This window comes from Gopherus evgoodei, chromosome 9 (genome assembly GCF_007399415.2).
Source record: "Gopherus evgoodei ecotype Sinaloan lineage chromosome 9, rGopEvg1_v1.p, whole genome shotgun sequence".
NCBI classification, from domain to species: Eukaryota; Metazoa; Chordata; order Testudines; family Testudinidae; genus Gopherus; species Gopherus evgoodei.
The window spans coordinates 16828474-16845731 of NC_044330.1; the positions used below are offsets into that span (position 1 = coordinate 16828474).

The window sequence follows — 17258 nt, forward strand, 5'->3', positions numbered from 1 at the left end:
TAGACCCTTTCAAAGCACTTGAATAGATGAAAAAACATTTAAGATGCCTCTTCCGCTCTTCAGATAAATGTCAACTGGCTTATTAAGGCAGGCAAGAAAAAAAAAATACCAGACCTATACTCTTCACCCATTCAGACAATAAAATGCCCAGAGCAATCTTCCCTCAGATGCTGTTGATTTGCGTATTTATACTACTTAGCATTTATATGGCACTTTATCCATTCACAGCTTGGAACAGTCACTCTCTAACTAATCCTCACAAGGTAATAAAAGAAGTATTCTTCTTCTTCTCATTTTACAGATGAGGAAAGGAGGTGGAGAACGTAATGGCTTGTCTACACAGGGACGTCTTGGAAAATTAAACCAAATTAACTGAAAGTTTGAATTTCAGAATTAAAGTGGCCTTAATTTGTTTTAGTTTAATTTACCCCATGACCACCAATCCACTTACATAGAAGGCCACTTTAATTCTGGATAAATGTTCTAACACCCAGTTTTAATACATTTTAACGAATTCATTTCAAATTCACACCTTTAGTTAATTTGGATTAATTTTCCTGGACATCCCCATGTAGACACGCCCTAAGTGACATGCCCAAGGTCATACAGAGATTCAGTGACAGAGTCAGGACTTGCTACCTCCCAACCTTCTGCTCAGTCCTTCCAATCATGCTCCCTGAATTGCATCCCAACACACACACACACACACCCCTGTAATGATCTGATTACATTTCTGCCTATTGTTTTGTCGTCTTGCCTTCCTCTGTGCTGCAGTCCTGATCCCAAATCGCTCTTTCCCTCGCTATTTCTGCCTTGTCCTCTGCTGTATATTTGCACAGACGCTATTACACAGCATGAATGATTCCTTGTGGCTAAGTGTGCAGGCTTCATTCAAACAGAGTGGATAAATATTTACTATGGCAGCCCTGATATCATTTATATTGAGGACAAAAAGGTTGCACTCAAGCATGGAATAAGTGGCAACCTCTGCAGTGATGTATACACTGCACCACCCTATCAAAATCAGTGGGCTTAGATGGAGTTTAGGCCTGGCTCCATGGTTGAATTTTTCTCTATGCTCATTTAAAATGGCTCATGAGAATATGTTCGAGTGGTGCAAATGTATCTGTGCTGAAACAGATATTATGGGGGTGGGTGGCAGTATAAAAACCAACAGACAGAGAGGGCTCTTCATGGAGCACCTTTCCCCAAGCTACTGTCAAAGCACATGGGGTGATTGCAATTCTGTAGCAGCAGGCCACTTAACTCATTTAGGCTTCTTCGTAACTCCCAACCAAAAAATGCTTTGAGATCTGTAAATGTAAAGAAATCTACATATGCTGAAGATCGGTCTTTTAGAAAACACTGGCACCACGAGTGGGCACCCACAGGAGTAGGTCTCAAATCCCAATGCAAAACTCCCCCAACCTCCAGTTTATTTATAATAAGGTGTAAGAGCATTTCATTCAACCTGGAACTGGGAGTAGAACAGAATTTATGTTATCACTCCATCCTTGCATTGGGCTTCTCCGATAAGAGGCGGGAGGTGAGGCAGGCCAGAATAGTAGCAAAAGGATTATCAAGGCACTGAGTCCTGAGACAGGTCTGGATTATGAATGGTTGCAAGAAAACAACTCTAAGACACATGGAGGAGAGAAGAGCTGTCAGCAAAAGAGAAAAAATATCAGTGGAGTTTAACAGAGAGAGCTCAATGAACAGTGAGCCAATATGGAGCAGCTGGTCAGCTTTGATGATAAGTAACTCAAAGCAACCACTCCAAGGTAGAGAGAACAGACTGAAGTAATCAGAGCTAATCCTTGGATTGAGGAATTGTCTTCAGGGAAAGAGGCTCTGGGAAGAGAGGATATCGAAAGGCCTTGAGGAGCTAACAGGTAAACATGCTAAGATTATTTGTGTGGCCCTAAATTAATAAAACAAGTAAATAATCCAGAGAGTTGATAGTACTGAGAGATGTAAAAGATTAAGATTATTCTGTTACGGAGCAGATAAAAAGGGACATGATAGAGGTAAACAAAATAATGAATGAAGGAGAGAACATTAACTGGATGTTCGGGTTTATCCTTATTCACTGTCACAATATAAGAACAAGGAGGACCCCTCCCCCATGAAATTAAAAAGGCAATATGTTTAAACCTGATAAACAAAATGACAAAATGCTTGGTTAGCCTTTGGAACTCACTGCCACAAGGTGTTATTAAGGCCAACAGCTGAGTAGGCTTCAAAACAAGGATTAGATGTTTTCAGTGAATGGGAAAAATATTATCCACTGTTACAATAGATATGATACAAATGTATAAGAGACATCATGCTTCAGGACATAAACTGCTAACTACCTGGGGTTAAGAGTAAACTTCTGCCATAGGCATATTAGTGCATAATAGGCCATTATGGAAATTCTTGTACCTTCCACTGAAGGATCATTTACTGACCACTCTCTGAGCCAGGAAGCTGGACTAAAGGAACCATTGGTCTGAACTAGCATTGACATTCTTATCTGCCTGACAGAGACAAATATAGTTTACAGACCACTGCAGCCTTGACAGGCAGCCAGAGAAATTCTACCTTCCAATGAAATTTAAAGTTAAGAAACTAGAGGAATTAGAAGTTTTAATTAGAAAGATCTTAACTGGGCCTCGGATCTCAGACAAAGCCCTCGCCCCTTTAACAGCATACGGTGGTGGTCTGGATAGTGAGTCATAGCTAGTGTGGGATGAAACACTGGCAAAGGTACAGGAAACAGACAAGGAACTGAGTTGCAACAGAGAGACTGGAGAACTGCTGTGCAACAGAGTGAAAGCAATGGGAGAGAGCAGGCACAGAAGGACTAGGATTAAAAATGATCAGATATTGGACAATGATCCATAACTCATATGTTATATGGATTTGGCCCTAAAATGTATAGAATGGTCTCTCTTTTTAGACTTCAACCAAACATACCAAGCTGAAATGTACCAAGGGTGCAAAAAATATACTGTTACCAAGGGGCCTTCTGAGGCCATAATTCTGCTCTCTCTTACATCAGCCTAAATCTAGAGAAATTTAGTTAAACTCAGTGGAATTATTCTGGCTTTATACTCAGGGAAACTCAGAGCAGAATGTGGACTGAATTGGTGACAAAAACATAATCTTTGAAGAAATACATATAAAATCATGAATAGTGTGGGAAAAGTGAATAAGAAATTATTTACCCCTTCACATAACACAAGAACCAGGAGTCACCCAATTAATAGGCAGCAGGTTTAAAGCAAACATAAGAAAGTGCTTCTTCTCACTATGCACAATCAACCTGGGGAACTCATTGCCAGGGATGTTGAGAAGGCCAACATGGGTTCAAAAAAGAATTAGGTAAGTTCATGGAGGATAGAGTCCATCAGTGGCTCTTAGCCAAGATGGTCAGAGATGCAACCCCATGCTCTAGGTGTCCCTAAGCCTCTGACTGCCTGATGCTGGGACCAGACAACAGGGGATGGATCACTTGATAACTGTCCTGTTCTGTTCATTCCCTTTGAAGTCTCTGGCATTGTCCTCTGTTGGAAGACAGGATACTGGGCTAGATGGACCATTGGGCTGACTCAGTATGGTTGTTCTTCCTTTCTTCTCCTCTTCCTAGCATCAGCGCTGACCTTCATCTTAGATTTTAGGTCAAAGTGGCAAGACTACGAATAATGGAAAGTAGAGGTCTATGGAGAGACCCAAGGAGTGTGGAGACAACTCAGTACAGAAATTAGATCAAGAAAACTGCAAAAGGAAATATTAGAGATAAGCTTGAGCTATAACCCCAAACACCCCTCAAGTGTTCAAAATATAATTTTGCAGATGGCTCCTATCTTTAAAATAGGCTTAACCAGACCAAAAAGTAACACACTGGCCTAGTGAGTCTTAATCCCCCTCTAGTGCCTAGACCATTTGAAGAGATTTGACTCTGATAGGATTCTGAGGGGTAGAGTTGGCTATGAGTGTGGAGTACCTTTAGCTCAAGCAGCAGCAGACTGCTAAACCCCTTCATGTACTGCAGGCACCAGAGAGGACAGACACATTTGGCAAGTTGTTACACAAATACCAAAAGCAGGGGATAAATCACTTGATCATCTGTTCTTTTCAGTCCCTCAGAAGCACCTGGCATTGGCCACTGTCGGAAGACAGGATACTGGGCTACATGATCCTTTGGTCTGACCCAGTTTGGCCATTCTTATGTTCACCAAACACTTCCCCATGTTTGAGGTGTTCAAAATCTTGATCTGAATTGTCTACTTTTAGCCAATCTCTGGGAAGTACGTTTTATAGCCCTGACCATTTTTCAATTGCAAGTTAATTTGGAAAAATCTCTTTCTGCAGCAGGCTATGGGATTTTCTCTACCGTAGTTGCCATGCCAGACCCATCACGCTTTGGCAGCTACAGAAAACTGCAGTCATTACCCAGGAAATCCTCCATTGATTTCAATGAGTGTTTACACTATACACCTGCAGGATTTAGCCCTAAGTATCTATGTATGTGGAGAAATGTATCAGACATTAGTTCTCATTGGATTTTCAGTAGGATCAGATGCTGTCCAGAAATCTGTGATTGACGGGGGAAATGATGAATGGCCATTTTCGTGAGCAGAGATTATACAGGGGGTACCATTTGCTTCGTGGAGGCAGTGTACAGCACTGAGCTTCACAGCCTATCACAGCAAGAGCGATGACATGGTTCACTCCTGAGGTAGGAGGTCGGCTCACAGAGGGGGTTAGTGGAGAAATCTGAGGTCGGAGCATGATACAGGGACAAGTAAAACTCCTGGACCTGTTCCCTTCTGCTCTCCTCCCAGCCCTAACGCCAGGCTTCCCCCAGGCTGATGGGGTGGGGACAGAGGCAGGATCACACCCCCTTTCAGACTCCCTCCCATTGGGTGGGAATCCACTGGGATTCCCCCCACCATCCCAGCCACCGCCCCCACTGCATGGGAGGCTCAGGCAGGGACTCCCACCCCCAAGCCCCTGTAGATGGGGGGCTAAGCAGGGGACCCCATGGGAGGCTAAGGGGTGCAGGGCCGCCAATGGGGGCAGCAGCTGATCCTCCCCCGCCCCCCCATGGCCAGGGCAGGGCCCCCGGGAACCCGTCACCCAGTGCCGCTGCTGCTGCTCCGCGGGGGCGCCCAGCTGCATCACTCCTGTGGCGGCGGCTCTGCCAGCGCCGCGCGGATCACGTGGCGGCGGCGGGGCTGGGATGGGGAGCGCTGAATAATTGAGGAGCTGCAGCGCCCGGCCTCCCCCGCCCTGCCGGCCAGCTAGAGGCAGACGGGAGCTGCCGGTGCGGTACGCGGACCAGCCCAGCCCGCGGGAGTCAGACTCGGGAGCGGCTAACGCCCCTCTCCAGCCACCAGCAGCTGCTGCTGCAGCCTCCTCCACCCCGGGCGGCGCTTTGCAAGCCTGGCCCCCTCCCCGCCGCTTGCGAGGGCAGCAGGAGCCCGGAGCTGCAAACCTTCCTCTGCCACCCGCCACATCTCCAGCCGAGCTCATCCTCTCCATCCTCAGGATCCTTGGGCTGCCGGTGCTGCAACGCCCGCCCCAGCCGGGCTCAGCTCCTGCAGCCTCCTCCGGAGACAGCCCGGAGCTGCCAACCCTCCCCGCACCAGCTGGGCTGAGTCGAGCTCCTGCGTCCTCCTCCCGTGGGTGAGTGCTGCTGAGCCGCCGTGCATGGCCAGCTCCTTGCCGGCTCTGCTGGGGTCCCACCTCTCCTCCCTCCGCGCCGGCTGCCCTCAACATTGCCTGGGATTAGGATTATACTGGGGGGCGGGGAGACAGGGGATGGAAGGAGCCGGAGCCTGTTCTCCTGGGTGGAGGGGGCAGTCCGGGGGGTGAGGCATCACTTCTCATGCTTTGGTAGTTAGGAGTTGCCCCTTTCACCCTCCATAAGAGGCTCAGAGGCTGTCCATGTCCCTGGAGGGGATGGTGCTGGGGTATTTGGGGGTCCCCTCTCTTTATGCTGTTTCCTCCCTGCCCATGAGACGTTGATGGACAGTCTGATCCCTGGAGGAGGAGCCATTCACAAATGGATTTTTGGGGTGTCTAGGTGTGTATGGGGGGTAGAGGTGATGAGGACAATGTTTGGCTCTTTGCCCTCCTCTTCTGCCCCTACCTGGGTGCTCATTGGCCTGGGAGGGAAACAGGGTCAGTGTATTTGGAAGCGAGGGTACCCCCTCACTTCTCACCCTCCCCATGAGAGCTGACCTAGATACTGCCATGTACTAAAGGGATGCCGAGGCCTTGCACGCCTAGAGCAGAGGAGAAGGCTTTGGATATGAGCTTCCCTAATGCTGAGAAATGAGAATCCAGCACGAGCTGAGAAGTAATGCACCTGGGAGATGGTTTTCCTTGCCTCCCATTCACCTGCATAGCTTTTCCTAGCCTTGGCCAGAACACTAGAGAAGGGGAGGTGCTGCCTTGGTATCTACTCCTGTTACAAGCTAGGAGGAAACAAAAATGAGGAAAACCAAACTGACTTCTTAATGACGTAGCCAGACTGATTCTAGAGGAGAAATCTGTATTTTTAAAAAGTGCTAGGAGCCTGTACTGTAAAGGGAGCAGAAGACATGATGGGTTTAAGTGCGTTGAGTTCAGGATTAATAGGAGACAGAGAGTGAGATAGAGCAAAGTGAAAGAATAAACACAGACTGATGAGAATTAAATAATATGTACCCAGGAAAAGCTTTCTTCTTACAGGTTCTGAGAGAGAGCAGGCTCACAGGGGACTAGTGGGACCGAAGGGAGTGGGGGTGGGGGGTATAAAAGACGCAAATTGGATGAGGGAAAGAAAAAATGTAAGGAAGGAAATTAAGTGAGTGAGTAGCTGGTTGCAGATATCTGGCAGGATCAATGTGATCTCCTTTGCCATCAGACAGGTCTCTACTGTAGAAAGGAACTGGACGTCATCATCACATTAGGTGTTGTTGACGAAACACAGAACCTTAGCCAAAGGGGGCTAATTTTGCTTGTTGTGAAAGTGATTCATCCACTTCTTTAAGAGCCGGTTTTTATTGATGGGTTTAACTCTATGCGCGTCATAGCTGTGAATTGTCTCTGTCTGAGTTTACGGGTGTGTAAAATGGGAACACAATAATTACTTACCTACATTGGAGCAGTGTTATGAGGATTAGCTGATGTTTGCACAGCACTTTGAAGGGGGAAAAGGGCTATCTAAGGGCTAAGTATTATTAACAAACCCCAATGACTGAAAAAAAAACCAGGAGTTCTATACAGTAGTACAGGAAGAAGCACGGGTGCTGTTCGAGGTGCTGAAATCGCCATTCTTGGATCAGAAAAAGGATCAACTAGATAGTGACAATGCAGGCATTAAAAAAACAAAGCAACAACCACCACCACCTTGCATTAAACATTATGACTAAAGCTGGAAAAAGGCAAGGCATCAAAATTATGACTGTCACATTCTATCCCTGATCTGTGGTTGCAAAACCCATTGACATCCCTAAGAGAAGGATATGTCCCCAAATTTAGGTCTTGACCCTCTCATCAATTTTCATAACTCCCATTGACTTTAAGAGCTACAATGGTTCATATTCAAGCCTGGAGTAATTCCATGATTCCATATTATTTAGTACTCATTACCACTTTTCAGGTGGAATTTTCAAAAGCACTTAAACCACTGCTCATAAGTCACTTTGAGCTAATCTATATAGTGGAGTAATGTGCCCTGTGGGGGGGTGATTTCTAAAGCACACTAATATGTTGCACATTAATTGGTACATTAAGACCCTGGTGCACTTTAACATAGTGCTTTTTCAAGCAGTACTACTTTAAAGTGCACTAGAGAACCTTTAGCACACACTAGCAGGGTCTACATGGACCAATTAATGTGCAACACATTAGTGCCCTTTAGAAATCACACCCCTGTAGACCACATTAAATCACCGTGTAGACAAGCCCTTGGGCACTTTTCAATATCCAACCATCTTTAAGCCACTTTACAAGCAGTGGACCACATTCCCCTGCGGTTTTCATTGCCTGTTAAAGGTCAGTTTACATACCATGACTTAGTGCATCCCCACTGAGGTGGTGTCAGCAGGGCTCCTGCAGAACCCACAGTAGGAATTAAAGTTGCTTCCCAAACCCTGCAGAAACTCTAAGAAGGGCAAATAGCAATAGCCCCATCTGTTTTCCCTCCAAGACAAATTAACTGCATTAATCTGGCCCATTAATGAATTAATCTTCTCAATATCCGTCAACAGTATACAAGTACATTATCATGGCAGGATATTTGTTCAATGGGCCAAAATTTGTCATTTGACACTACAAGTTGGGTTGATAAAGATAACTACACCTGGATGTGATATACTTAGACTTTTGTAAGGCATTTGACTTAGTACTGAAGGACTGTCTGATTAAAAAATGAGCATTATCAATATCAACAAAGCATACCTTAAATGGATTAAGACCTGGCTGACAGGTTTCAAAAAATAGATCTCAATTTGGAATCACTGAGTGATAGTGTTTCTAGTGGGTTTCCACAGGGATCAGTACTAGACCCAACACTTCTCAACATTTCAGCAATAGTGTGGAAAACAATATAAAAATCACTGCTTATAGAGTTTGTGGATGACACAAAGATTGGCAGAGAAGTAAATAATGATAAGACTGATGCACTATTCCAGTATCCACTTCTGGTGTCCACATTTTCAAAAGGATGTTGAAAAATTTGAGAGGGTGCAAAAAAGAATGAAAAAAAATGATTCCAGAGCTGGAGAAAATGCCTTATAGTGAAAGACTTAAAGAGCTCAATCTGTTTTGTTTATCAAAAAGAAGATGGAGAGGAGACTTGGTTACAGTGTATAAATGTCTTCACTGAGAGAAAATACTGTGTACTAAAGGGGTCTTTAATCTAGCAGAGAATGGCAGAACAAGAACCAATGGCTGGATGCTGCAGCCAGACAAAGTCAAATTAGAAATAAGGCATAATTTTTTTTTTTATCAGTGAGGGTGATTAACCAGTGGAACAAACTACAAAGAAAAGGAGTGGATTGTCCATCTTTGATTTCTTCATATCATGACTAGATGTCTTTCTGGGAGTTATGCTTTTGTCAAACACAATTTATTGGGGTCAATACAGAAGTAAGTGGAAATGTAAAGGCCTATGATATACAGGAGGCCAGATGACCTAATAGTCCTTTCTAGTCTTAAACTTTGTGAATCAATGAATCAGGCCCCAGGGTAAAAAATCCCTGCTGCGTACACACACACTCAGTTCCCTGCAGGAACTTCAGCACATACTCTGAGAAGGGAATGACTGAGAAGCCACCTCAACTTTGATTGCCTTTTTCCTTCATACTGCCTCAAGACTTAAACTTTGCCTAAAAGGAACTTTTCTTTGTACGCGTCAAAGACAAACAAATCTTACAAGCCTCTTGGGTGAACACACATTTTAAACTGATCTAAATAACTTCTTAGGCTCATCTGACCAATGTGCAAATTCATCCCTAGTCCAGCTTCATTGACTTCAGCGCACCAGGGAAGATTTTGTTTTAAAGGTGTATACACAATCTTATGTTCCTTTTTTTAAAAGCAAAGTTTATTTTGGACACCGCAGATCATAGTGGCCCGAAGTCTATTGTGTAAATCCTGCTCACATTTCAGACTACTGACCCAAGAAACTTCTCCCCTTTTTGGATAAAAAAACTTTTCTTAATCCAGGGATTGCACAGGCCCAATAAGGGCATGATCCTGCTCCCATTGAGGACAAAGGGAGTTTGGTAGTGATTTCAGTGAGAGCGGGGCCAAGCCTGAATGGCCAAATTCTTTGCTCCCTGTAAACTGGTGCAGCTCCCCTGACGTTAGTGGGTTGGCAAAGGGTCACATAGAGTTGGTCTACACAGGGGCGGGGGAGGCGGTCGATCTAAAATACGCAACGTCAGCTATGCTATTTGCGTAGCTGAAGTTGAAGTATCTTAGTTCAACTTACCTGGCCATCCTCACGGCGGCAAGTCGACCGCTGTGGCTCCCCCGTTGACTCCACTTACTCCTCCTGCTGAGGTGGAGTACAGGCATCAATTCAGGGATTGATTTATTATGTCTAGATGAGACACAATAAATCGATCCCCAGTAGATAGACTACTACCTGCCGATCTGGCAGGTAGTGTAGACGTGGCCATAGAGTTGAATATAGCTGTAGGGCTCCATGCTAAAAATCCTTATAACATTTTAATTGAAAAAATTGCAAAAAATAGTTGATAAATAAACTAACTCAGACCCTCCCAGCCCCAACCCTGAAATATCCAAACATATCAGTCCATTGTAAAACAAATTATATGGAAATTTTCCGTTTAAATTATTAAATATTTTCTTTAGTAATAAGAATGCAAACAAGAATCAAGCATTTCTCATTTGGGTGAGGTGATGGGATTTCTCAAGCTAAAGAGCAATTTTTGTGTCTTTCAAACTTGTTAAAGAAATTAACTCCCACACTGGATCCATCACTGTAAAGTTGAAGGCTATGTGTAGGCCTGAACCTACAATCCTTTTATGAGTAAAGCTCTCTTTGCGAGAACCAAGGACATACAAAGGTGCAAAATCAAGAATTATGGCAATTTTTTGGCTAATTTCTCAAAATAAGATTTATAATGGAAAGCCTGGCAAAATCCTAATGATAGTAGACCAGATACTCATCTTAATTACCACAATGTAAACTCAGAGCAACTCCCATGAAATAATTGGAGCTACTCACAAGAACATAAGAACGGCCGTACCAGGTCAGACTACAGGTCCATCTAGCCCAGTACTCCTGTCTACCAACAGTGGCCAATGCCAGGTGGCCCAGAGGGAGTGAATCTAACAGGCAATGATCAAGTGATCTCTCTCCTGTCATCCATCTCCATCCTCTGACAAACAGAGGCTAGAGACACCATTCCTTACCCATCCTGGCTAATAGCCATTTATGGACTTAGCCACCATGAATTTGTCCAGTTCCCTTTTAAACATTGTTATAGTCCCAGCCTTCACAACCTCCTCAGGTAAGGAGTTCCACAAGTTGACTGTGCGCTGCGTGAAGAACTTCCTTTTATTTGTTTTAAACCTGCTGCCTATTAATTTCATTTGGTGACCCCTAGTTCTTGTATTATGGGAATAAGTAAATAACTTTTCCTTATCCACTTTCTCCACATCACTTATGATTTTCAGATCCCCTCTTAGTCTCCTCTTTTCCAAGCTGAAGAGTCCTAGCCTCTTTAATCTTTCCTCATATGAAACCCTCTCCAAACCTCTAATCATTTTAGTTGCCCTTTTCTGAACCTTTTCTAGTGCCAGTATATCCTGTTTGAGATGAAGAGACCATATCTGTACGCAGTATTCAAGATCTGGGCGTACCATCGATTTATATATATGCCTGGTATAAATGAGAGCAGATTCTGACCTAGTGTCACAAAAAGAAGAGATTCATTGAATATTATTCACTCAAGCAGTGAGATACAGCTGAGTTATGAATGTTAATTGAGAACAATGTTGCTAGTATTCAGGAAATGTTTTCATGACATGTTTGGTTCCCGCATCTCACTATTAACCACAACTCTGGGCAATATGGTTATTGAGCAAGATCTCAACACAGGCTGTGAGCCCTGCTAATGCTGACACTTCTCTATTCTATATTGGCTTGACTAGAATATTGTTACTAGATCATTGTTTTTCCCTGCAATAAAACCATCAAAGTGAAGCCCAGGCATTTATAGAAAATAAACAGTGAGATGGAGCCGTGCAGGAGACCAACATTCAGCCACGTGATTCTATTGTTTTATTATCATTCTGCGTTACTTTTTTATCAATAATTTACTGAAAGATATAATACCATAAATTAACTCTACCTGGCAGGTGAACAAAAGAACAGCTTTTACGGCACTATTTTTCAAACACTGCATTCTAATTCATGAGCCTTTCTAAAATTACAGGGCCAAGTAGTTTGTTCTTAGCAGGGAAGTAGTTTATTGCTGAATAAAACAGTTATTGCTATTATGTTACAGGCATGTAGGGGGGATTTAGTTGCTGAATCTTTCACGCAAGTGTTTTTCAAAATGAGTAACTGACCCATAAATAAGCTCAGTAGAGCAGAGCAGGTATATGGAGCGCCAAGACTGATTCTTTAAGGCAGGGGTAGGCAACCTATGGCATGCGAAGGCGGCATGCGAGCTGATTTTCAGTGGCACTCACACTGCCTGGGTCCTGGCCACTGGTCCGGGGGGCTCTGCATTTTAACTGAATTTTAAATGAAGTTTCTTAAACATTTAAAAAACCTTATTTATGTTACATACAACAACAGTTTAGTTATTTATTATAGACTTATAGAAAGAGACTGTCTAAAAATGTTGACATGTATTACTGGCACACAAAACCTTAAATTAGAGTAAATAAATGAAGACTCGGCAACCTTTCAGGAGCGGTGTGCCGAGCCCTGCTTTAAGGGAACATCACTGATCTTAAAATGCAAAGATAACTCTGTGGCATTCTGAATTTGAATAAAATATTAAATTGAAAGCAAAGCTAAATCCTGCTGTCCTTAATGGAGTCAAAATTTCTACTAGATTCAAAAGGATTATTGCCAGAGTAAAGACTGCAAAATTATCCCTATATGTATTAAATTTGCTCAGGTAGTGAGTAATGGGGTATATAAAGCCTCTTATTTCGAGGTTACCAGTTTGAATACAGCCTGTTCTGGAAGTGACTGCAACGTGTTGCCATGTTTAGTGTCCAATATAAAATAAACTGACGGTCTCCATCCTGTTCCCAATGCCATATCACCATCTCTTAGGCACTAATCAGCAGTCTTGTTGGCCAGGATTTGGATCATGGTTCAGCACAGCTCTTTAGACTATTATGGAATCATAGAACTGGGAGGGACCTCGAGAGGCTATTTAGTCCAGTCCCCTGCACTCAAGACAGGACTATGTATTATCTAGACCATCCCTGACAGGTGTTTGTCCAACCTGCTCTTAAAAATCCCCAATGATGGAGATTCCACAACCTCTGTAGGCAATTTATTCCAGTGCTTAACCACCCTGATGTCCAACCTAAACTGCCCTTGCTGCAATTTAAGCCCATTGCTTCTATTCCATAATGACTGCAATAGCTATTATGCGCAACTTCCCCATGTGGACAAGCCCTTATATTTGACCTTCTGCCTCAGTTTCAGAGTCAGCTCATTACTGTATGATGGGATTGAGATAATCAGAGATAATTCAGATGTCATGCGATACTATGGACTTCAGTTCACTTTGTTCACTGAAGTCCTGTTTGTTAAAGAGCCTGCTAAGTACTAGTTCTTACAACATCAGTCCAAGAAATCTCTCATACAATATTGCCAATGGGTAATTCAGATGATGCCTTCCTTGTTCATTAATCAGTTCAGCTGCTGAATTTCCTGCTGCTGTAAAAGGTGCAGCTCCTTTGACTTCAGTAGTTTTCCCTATTTGCATCAGCAATGAATTTAGCCCTAAAACTTTAGAAGTAGACGCTGTTCAGACAGAGACAGACAACCGGTTACTACTGAGTAAGGTATTTACAGTACCTAGGCCATTCTTCTGCTCCCATTAAAGTCAGTGCATGTTTTGTCATTGATTGTCTCAGACAGACACACAATGATTAATAACTGTGCCTGTAACTGCTGAATCCCATAACAGCAGAATAGATGGCTAGTGCAAAAAGCAGTCAAGCAAACATTTATTCAACGTTTTGTGTATCACTGGACATTCGTTTCAAAACCCCATATGGAATTTCAGTGAAGATTTTGTATGTCTTAATGAAACATACAATTTGGGGTTGAGTTTAGCCCAATTTTTAAGCTGTGTAAAAATAAACTTTACATCAATGAAAATGCTTCCATGATTTTTTAAAAAATTCAAATAGAAACACACACATACCCCTCAATCTCTCCCAGCAGTGTTTGCAAACATCTCAGTGCATGAAAGTGAAGTTAATTAGAAACAAAAGTGAAACCGGGTCATCTAATTGAGTTGTCAGAGTTGAATGACTCTGCAAATGCAAAAGGAAACAAATGAATGAAATGCAAAAGGAAACAAAGTCTGAATGAAAAGTAACATAGCTGTCTGAAGCTCTTATAGTTAGAAATTTTTTTCCTAAAATTTAATCTAAATCTACTATGCTGTAGTTTGAACCCATTGCCTCTTATCCTGCCCTCTGTGGCAAGATTCTTTCAGCTTTAATAGAACAAGGAAGGGGTTTTGGTAATACAAGCAAGGAAGTGAAATATGGAGAGCGGTGAAGGCCATGAGATCTTCAGTTTTGAACAACCAATTACATAATCATATATGTAATAACATATAACAGGGAAACATGAGATAACAGACCATGGGAATTTTGTAAATTCATTTGGCTGAAAGTTCCAACAGAAGCAAGAACCTTTATAAGTCATATTTCAGCAGCAATATTCTTTATCATACTTAGAGCTATAGATGGTCCTCTTTCACACATAGAACTCTGCCTGGGGGTTGCTTGCATGGTTTCGAGAAAATAATATTGCTCCTACTTTTTGTGGTATTGTCTTTTGACCAACAATGCTATTGTAGAAACATCCTAGACATCTTAGTCTTAGATATGCAGTCCAACATCCTAGTCTTAAATATGCATTCATAATTAATTTACTGGGAGATGTCACAACACACTCATGCTACTGCCTGAGTGTTACTCATGCTACATACTACGTAGGTATCCATCCCTTAACTTATGAAGATAAATGACTAAAACACAGACAATGTACTATCAGTCATCATCTTTGGCCAACTCCTGTTCACAGTATTCATGTGAATAGTTACATTGAAACCACTCACACTAGGTGAGAGGGCAAGAAGGATTTGGCTAAGCCTGCAGACATATAATACAAGCTCTTGGACCCAATCCTCCTTCCATTCTTCTAGTGGGAGGTTTGCTATTCAGAGTATGTCTACACCACAAGCTGGAGGTGTGCCTGCAGCACACTCTATGCAATACTGAAGGGTCACTCAGCCAGGACACGAGTTCTCAGGCCACTTAATGAAAATCTCCACTGACGTAGGTCATTTTCATTAAATGAGTCTAAGACAGCAGCCACAACCTTCCATCTCAACAATCACCAGGCCAATTAACCCCTTACAGTCTGTGTTGAGGATCCTCCAGTTCTTTTCCAGCCAGCTTTCACTTATTTAAGAATCAAACCTTAACATACCAGTCCCATCTAGAACACTTAAAGAAAAAGATCACCTCTTGGATTGCCTTTGTTCAGAAGCAAGCGGGAACCTCCTGGGGAACAGAGGCAGATGTTTTGGAAACCTCAGTCCTAGGGCAGGTATTCACTCCAGAAGAATGTTGTGCCGTACTTTGGGAAGAAGTCAGCATATGCATCTCATTGATTCAGAGCTAAACACTACCACCTGTATCATTAGAGGTTGCCTTAGCCACACACTAACGTCTAATTGATACGTATTGGCTCATATAGCTCCCTCAAAACTTCACTGAGATGCCATCACCCTTAAAATTGCATAGAGAGCTATGACGGATGAAAACTACCTGCTGCACACAAGGCTGACAATGGTTCCAGTAGGCACAAATAAGCAATGTACACGTCCTGTAAGAAGATCTGCTTGCCTCCAGAAGAAAACTCTTACACCAACAGTTCCTGCTGACTTGCCATGACTAGTGTTGTGATGTCCCTTTGCAGTGGCCGTTCATATACTCATGTCCAGTTCTGCTGGCCCAATGTCAATCTCAGATGAAAAATGGCATATCAGGGCCAACAGCCATGTCCGTGCAGAATGGCAGAATAGAAATAGAGACAGGCTTGCTCTTTCTTGTATGAAATGCATAACCATCAGTAATATAGCATGTATTATATGGTTGCTTTAGAGAAATTAATAGGCTATATATGAAAAAGTGCATTTTCCTATTATGTTTTCAGGAATTTCCTTTCATCAGCCATCTCTTGCATTAATTAGTTGATTAGCAAAAGCATGGAAATAGGGCAGCAAGGCATAATCAATTACAGTTGTATAACCGATGATAGAACATGATAACCAATTAATCAAGCCCCACGCGTGCACAAAAAAAGACTAATGCATTTGAAAACTGAAAGAACAGAACCACTTTTGAAAGGCTCATGTGTTCACAGTTTGAGAAGATTCAGATCATTTACTGAGCAGAGGGGACTTAACAGAGATGGTGAAAAGCTACTGGAAAGTGGGAGCCTTTGTCAAGCAAGGAAGAAAACAAAATACTTAACCTCAAGAAAAGAGAGTCTCAGTTTTTTTAAACAAAAATTTTCAGAGCATTGCATGGGGCTTAAACAGGACATGGTGAGTTTTCAAAATAACTGGTTTCTTTCAATTTTTAGATGATTGAATCTTTCTGTTGAATAGTCATATTTCAACAGCCTGCCAACACTACTATAATGTCTTCAACTCTTGGAGCACAAATTGCTTTCTCCAGATATCACGTGTACTGTAAGCCATAATCTCACGATGATGAATTTCAGGAATACAGGCCACTGTGTATTCAAAACTGTGGGTTTTGAACTGGTGACCTAGAGATGAAAGGGCTGCAATCTGAAGCAGCTGCAATCTGTAGCAGCTGCAATCTGAAGCAGCTCCACTCCTTTCCTTTTTGCAAATAATTTTTTAATGTGTTCTGAAACTGACATGATTATCTTTGTTAAACAGCAACAACTTCAGCTGTTCTAGCATCTTCAGCCTTATCCCACAAACTTTTATTCCTGCCTGAGGCCCGTACTCTCACAAGAAGTCCCATGGAAGCTAATGAAACTACATATGGGAGTAAGGACTATTTGCAGAAGTTATAGTTTGCACACCAATGATAAAGAGTCAGGGGGAAGCAAAAACAAAAGCTGCCAGAGGTAAACATCACTAAGGTAAAGGAGAATGGTATTTTTCCCTTTCACTAATTGCAGACAACTCCTGAATGCGAGGAGCAGGTTTGCATGTGCTTTTTCCACGTATCACCATTGTGGGGTTATTCAGGATGGAATAATCCGCAACAAGTCAACCTTTCCCTTGAATAATGCTGCCTTTCTCCAGCATTCTTGGTCTTCTAGAGCTTGTATAGCCCAGAAGGCCATAGATACAGAGTATTGCCAACCCAGTTGTTCAAAACTCATGAGTCAGGTGCCCCAAATCATGAGATTGGCTTAAAATAAAGGAGCTTTTTAAAGATAATACATTTGGAATACTTTTTATTTGCCTTCTGGGTTGAGGCTTTTG

The 17258-nt window shown here is 42.7% G+C and overlaps 1 protein-coding gene across 1 annotated transcript in view; it reads left to right on the forward strand.

The window, feature by feature from the left end:
• The first annotated feature begins 5289 nt into the window (after nucleotides 1-5289).
• The window catches only part of SLC7A14 (solute carrier family 7 member 14), a 71137-nt gene continuing 59168 nt past the window's right edge, over nucleotides 5290-17258 (forward strand). The window contains exon 1 of the mRNA XM_030576020.1: nucleotides 5290-5673. The gene's annotated coding sequence lies outside the window, so the exon portion shown is untranslated. The remainder of the gene's footprint in view (nucleotides 5674-17258) is intronic.